We start from the raw sequence: 6,821 nt of genomic DNA, 5'->3' as shown, positions 1-6,821 counted from the left end.
AACCAGTACTCCCTGAGCTCATGTCTCTAGCTGCATATGTAGCAGAAGATGGCCTAATCAGCCATCATTGGGAAGAGAGGCCCCTTGGTCTTGCAGACTTTATATGACCCAGCACAGGGGAATGCCAGGGCCAAGAAGTGGGAGTGGGTGGGTAGGGGAACAGGGTCGGGGGGAGGGTATAGGGAACTTTCGGGATAGCACTTGAAATGTAAATAAAGAAAATATCTAAAAAAAAATTTCTGTGGATATCTGTTAAATACATTTGTTTCATAACTTCTATTAGTTTCTCTGTGTCTTTGTTTAGTTTCTGTATCCAGGATCTGTCGATTGATGGGAGTGGGGTGTTAAAGTCTCTCACTAGTACTGTGTGCGGTGCAATGTGTGCTTTGAGCTTTACTAAAGTTTCTTTAAGGAATGTGGCTGCCCTTACATTTGGAGCATAGATATTCAGAATTGAGAGTTCATCTTGGAAGATTTTACCTTTGATGAGTATGGGAGTCGGGGACCCTCTGACTGGGGATAACATCTGTTGTGGGACTGGGGGAAGCTCTGGCTTCTTCCAGTGGTGACTGTCCTTAGTTTAGTGGAAGTAGATTTGTTGGAGTGCAGAGACCTTCTACAGGAGAATTAAGCTGCAGATCTGAAGTTGAACGCCTTCTGCATGGCTCTCCACAGCAGATCTTGATGAAAGAGACAGTCCTTGGATCTAGACAGTTTATTGGTTGTTCATGGTGGGAAATGGATGCATAACCCCTTTTCTCAGGGTCTGACCTGAGATTGAGTACCTTTTGCAGGGAGAAATGTCGGGGAATGGAAGCTTATTGGCTAAGCCTCTGGGGACCTCACCAGCATGGAGAATTCTATTTCAGGCCTACATGACATAGGGCATGTTTATTTCATTTGAGGAGCATGGCATGTGATCCAGGTCAGGTGTCTGGCAGGGAGCCGGGAGTCACCTAAGCCTCAGGTGTGTGCCCACTGAGTCGCCTGGGTCTCTCTCTCCCAACCAAGCTTCCTGGCATGGCACTGATCACTCTGGAATGACCCCTACCCACATCAATCATGGTCAAGAAAATGAGCCACACAAGCTTGCCCACTGGCCAGTCTGGTTGAGGGTGTTCCTCAGTTAAGGCTCCCTCTTCCCAAATGACTCTAGCCTGTATCAGGTTGACATAAAAACTACACTTTGCATGGAATGAAGTTAAAAACCATTGCATGTAATTTAAAAAAAAAAAAAACATTTTATGGACTTGAGATATGATGTCTGAGCTTGCCACTCTAATAAGAGCTAGGCCTCAGAGCAAACCCCAGACAGCTTAGGTAAGAGCTGGGACAGGCCTTAATATGACCTAGCCCCAGGGGGATGTAGTATGCTAGGAACCAGCATGGATCTGTGAGCCCTAAGAGTACAAAGCTGCTGCCCAATGAAATGATACAAACATTGGAACTGTGGAAATGATCTCTAGGATCCCACTTCCAGGTTACACAAACGTGGAGTCTCTAGCCTCGGTGTTAGTGCCCACTAGTGCCTGGTCCTGGCTTCAGTGGCCATTGGCTGAATTTCCAGCACTGTCGCTGGGCTCACACAGGTCCACTTGTTGACGATAGTCTCTGATCTATGCTCTCAAGGACTTCCTCAGATTCGTTAGTGCCATCCTTCTAGCTTGCTGCATCTGAAAGGCTTCCCAATGGACATCGGATGAACCTGCGAGCTCTCTAGGGGTCTTTACCAAAAGGACTTCCCCCGTGGAACCCTGTGGAAGCATTTTCTGACCAACAACTGCTCTCTGCATGGTGAGATATCTAACTGTATGTTAGCATAGTATTAGAAGGAATGTTCGTGTGCAGGTGGATTGAGTATATGTAGAAGACAACTCTTGCGAGGGTGTTCTAATAGCTGAGCACCTTGCAGTCCTGTGGACCGTGTTCTCCTCAGATACACAATTGGACGATACTGGTTCTTCTGACTCATGAGCACACAGCATTTTCCCATTAAATTGTGTCTCATTTAATATCTTTCATCAGAGTCTTACAATTTTCAATGCGTGGATCTTTGGCTCCTTCACTAAATTGACTCCTAGTTATTGTATTTCGTTTAACTAGAAGCTACCATGAATTAATTGTTTTCTCGATTTTTCTTTGAGTTAGGTCATGATTTGTGTATAAAATGCAATTGGTTTCACATAATGATTTTTGTATCCTGCAACTTAACTGAATGTGTTCACATGCCTTTGTCTTTTTAGACTGTGTGTAGCAATCTGATCAGGACCTCTCAATGAAGCCTATGCTGGTTTTGAACTCATGGCGTTAGAGAACTGTCAGTCCGGCACTGTAGCTTCCCAGTACATTCATATAATTCCAGAAATAAAATTGCCGTAGTCCTAAAATAGCCGATTTAGTACCAGTTAAAATCAAACCTGATATATACTAAAATTCCCTCTGCATGGGAAATCTAAGTCATAGCATCAGGATAAAGTTCCAGGCCTCTGTTGAAACAGCTAAATGCTACAGGTAGCCTGGGGGAAAGCTTGGATGATAGAAATATATTTTTCCATGGTGGAAAAATGCAATCTTCTACGGTATTGTAAAACTACATGGAGTTAATAGAATTTCCATAATGTGTCTCTAGTGCCTGGTGTTAATAGTACATTTATAACATTCTTACTAAAATATAAAATGGCCACCTATTATCCTGCTTTTGAACTCACCCATAGATGGATTTAACAGAAAGGTGTTTTTATATTTTTAAAATTTTTAATTATTTTATGAGTATGGTTGTTATGTCTTGCATCCATGCCTGGGTACCACTTGTGTGTGTCGTGCCTACAAAGTCAGAAAAGGATGTCAGATCCTCTGGAACTGGAGATGTAAAACTGCCATGTGGGTGCTGGGTATTGAGCCCAGGCCCTCTATAAGAACAACCAGTGCTCTTAACCATTAAGGCATCTTTCCATCCCCCATTATGATTTTAAAGACAGAGTGTTAAGTAGCCCAGGTAACTTGAAGTTCATGATGTAACTGAGGATGACCTTGAACTCCTGGCCCTTCTGTCTCTGCCTCCCAAGTCCTGGGATTTGACACCATGCCAATTTAAACCTTGGTGTTGATTTCTGTTGCTCACGGCTTTCTCCTTCCACACAAGCTTCTCTGCTCCCTCTTCCCTCCTTCTTACTTTGTGTGTAAAATCACTCTTGTACCCAGAGCACTTTGCCTCCTGCCCTGGGTGTGTGCATTTCTGAGCAGAAGTCTGGCAGGTAACAGACAGCTCCCTCGGGGAGGAATTTGGGGACCACTCTCTGATCCCCATCATCAGTCAGGACGGTTTAGTAGCTTTTCAGTTTCCCCCAAGAAACATAGGGCAGGAGGAGAGGTTGCCATGCTGGGCCCACCCCGCACCTGTAAACAGCATTCTGCCAGAATTGCATCATTTAAGCTGTCTGTGGGTGAGAGAGGGCACCAAGAGTCTCACATCTGTCTCAGAAAGCCCTTCACTGGATAGAAATCCGAAACAGCGGAAACTCGGGCTGCAGAGCAGATCACTGAGTTCTTTTAAGAAAGATGAGCAAGCCAGGCCTAATGGCACACACACCTTAAATCCCAACATGTGGGAGGCAGAAGCAGGTGGGTCCCTCTGATTTTTGAGGCCAGCCTGGTTAACAAAGTGAGTTCCAGGACAGCCAGGGGTATGCAGAGAAACCCTGTCTTCTCATTTAATTAAACAAGCCAGGTACTATACTCCTAACTGTATATTAAACTACTTATCCTTCATCCAGCTACCATTTCTGTCTGGCTCCAGGTCCCTTGCAGATGTTCTCAGTGACCCGATTCCCTCCTACCCTTCCATCGGTCAAATGATAGAATCTTAAACCAATTTTGGAGACTTTTATTACTACTGTTAAATATGATGTTTCCCAAGAGACTGCATGGTTCTTACTTTACTATTTTAAAAATCTATACTTATGATAATCCGAGGACTCTAGTTAATAAAACAGATTTTTGTTTTTCTATTGTTTTGTTTTGAGATAGGATCTCATTGAGCGGAGGCTGGCCTTGACGTTGCTAAGTAGCCAAAGGATGACCTTGAACTTTTGATCCTCCTGTGTCAAACTTCTAAAGTTTGAGATTTCGGATGTGTATAACTACACCAATTTATGCAGCACTAGGGATGGAACCAGGGACCGAGACTGTGGTCAAAGTGCAGGGAATCTCAGTGCCGATGGATTGTCCTACCACAAACAGAGCACCAGTATCACTCCCTTCTCCAAGGCTCAGAGGCTGTTAGAGGCAGTGGAAAGTTTGTAGCTACAGGTCAGAGAGGACCCAAGTGAGACCAGAGTGTCTCCTGGACACAACAGGACCATTCTACAGAATTTACAGCAGCGGTGGTTGTTTGAACAAGACCTACAAATGATCAAGATCCTCAGCAATCCAGCACAGAGTGGGGAGCAGCTCACGAATCCTCACCCTAACTGGGGAGCTATTGATAGCTGAGGGGTTCTAGGGGAAAGGGTCAGTTTTCTTTAAGGATATGGCCCCTGGTAAGTAAGTGGACCATGCTCCAGTGGACTACCACACACCTATGAGTATATGAGCAAGACAAAATTGGACTTGCTAGCTTTTGTTGTGGTTGTTTGTTTGTTTGTTTGTTTTGTGGTCTTTTAAGGAAGACCACAAAATGGTGGGGGTGGATCTGAGAAGAGCTGGGGGAAGGAATAAAGTATAAAAAAAAAAATGAGGACATACATTATATGTACTTGTGAGATTCTCAAAGAAGTACTAGAAATATATTTTAATCTGCGTTTATAATTTCCCCCTGCTTTATGGCTTTCTCAATGAATAAAATTAATGTTGAATTGTTTTCTGAGAAAGATATAATTCAGTTTTAAAAATTACATCATACTCAAGATAAAAGACTGGCTGAACTCCAAACTAGTGAGTTGGTACCTATTGTAATGAAAAGGGAAATTTTTCTAAAACGTTGTTGTCATTAACTCAATGAGTGTGCTTATTTCTCAACTAGAGCTGGAAATCATCTATAAGCAGAATAACCTTAATCAAATGCAGTTTTGCGAAGTCAAGATAGGAAAAACGTTGGACAAAGGGTCTGTAGGTTCAGTTAGCCTTCAATTTCTTTTATAAAGTGAGGCAGTTACCCAGAACATCTTGCAAGGGGAACACTGAAAAGCAAGCAGCTGACACAACTGGGAGAGGCCAGGGCCTACCTCAGAACCTGCTGTCTTAGCTGCTTTCCCTTAGGGTTTATTCTGGACCACAGTGGCTGTACTCAGGGATGTGGTCTATCATGGTTCTGAAAGTCAGGGCAGGAAGAAATTGAAGCTTCTGGCCACGCCGTATCTGATATCAGTGAAAAATACTTCTCTGGATTCAGAGGGAAGGGTAGTTCACTCAGGAGCTAAATTTGAGTGGCTACAGCCTGGGAAAGCAGACTCAGTGTTCCCAATTGGAAACAGATTCATGACATTTTTACAGAAAGCAAGGTATTTTGTTTAAAGGCATTGGTGGAAACACCATAGAGGTGGGTTACTGCCAGGCAGAGGGACTTCACATGCTGTCTGATAAAATTCTCAATCGTTTGATGGGTAGAGAAGGAATCTTTTAAGTCACTACGTTCCAAAGGTTTTTATCTGCTTATCAGGATGTTAGGTCTGACAAGGTAGTAAATAAGGACTGGCTCTTTAGCAGGGTAAAAATAGCCCAGAAGACATTGTAATTAGGTTCTGAACCTGCAACATGGACACTGAGTTAATTGCTGATTGGACCCATGTGGGGACATCTGATGAATGTAGATGCTGGAATTTACCAGAGCTCCTGACCTCTCTCTTCTACTAAAAAACAAACAAGAGCTCTTTGCTCCGGTGCACACAGGCTCCGATCATTAGTGTGGAGAGGGCAGACTGCAGAAGGGACACAGCTTCTGTGATGGACCCGGTTTCTGGCTCCAGACATCCGGGCACCATCCCCACCAGAGGAGAGGTGTCTGCCCGGGAGCACTCTCACTGCCTCAGCTGGTAAGGGAGCCATCTTTGCTCTGGGTTCGCCCAGGCTCCAGTCTGCACTGGTGAGAGTGTGGACTACAGAAGCTACACAGCTTTGGGATAGACAGAAGCAATCTAGCTTCTAGGACAGACCCTGTTTCAGGCTCCAGACATCTGGGCACTTTCCCCACCAGAGGAAAGGTGGCCACCCAGGAGGGCTGTCTGCAAGAGCAGGTGAGAGAGACACATGGTGTCCAGGGTCCCTCAGAGTCTAGCCTGTGCAGGTGAGTGTGCAAACTGCAGAGGCGACACATCTTCTGGGACAGGACCTGTTTTGGGCCTACATCTTCAGCCAGGAGGCAGATCTGAACGCTAGGCCTCTGTGCACCTTCCCTGCAAGAGGAGAGATTGCCTGCGGAGAGTACTCTGACCACTGAGACTCTGGAGAGAGCTGGACTCCCAGGACTGCTGACAGAGGCTAACAGAATCACTGGAGGAACAAGCTCCAACCAGAGACAACTATAACAACTAACCCCAGAGACTACCAGATGGCGAAAGGCAAATGTAGGAATCTTATTAACAGAAACCAAGACCACTCACCATCATCAGAACCCAGCACTCCAACCTCAGCCAGTCCTGGATACCCCAACACACNCGAAAAGCAAGACTCGGATTTAAACGCATACCTCATGATGCTGGTAGAGGACTTTAAGAAGGGCATTAATAACTCACTTAAAGAAATACAGGAGAAAACTGCTAAAGAGGTNCGAGTCCTTAAAGAAATACAGGAGAATGCTGCTAAAGAGGTAGAAGTCCTTAAAGAAA

This window comes from Mus pahari, chromosome 16, assembly GCF_900095145.1.
Source record: "Mus pahari chromosome 16, PAHARI_EIJ_v1.1, whole genome shotgun sequence".
NCBI classification, from domain to species: domain Eukaryota; kingdom Metazoa; phylum Chordata; class Mammalia; order Rodentia; family Muridae; genus Mus; species Mus pahari.
This window is presented reverse-complemented; position numbering follows the sequence as displayed.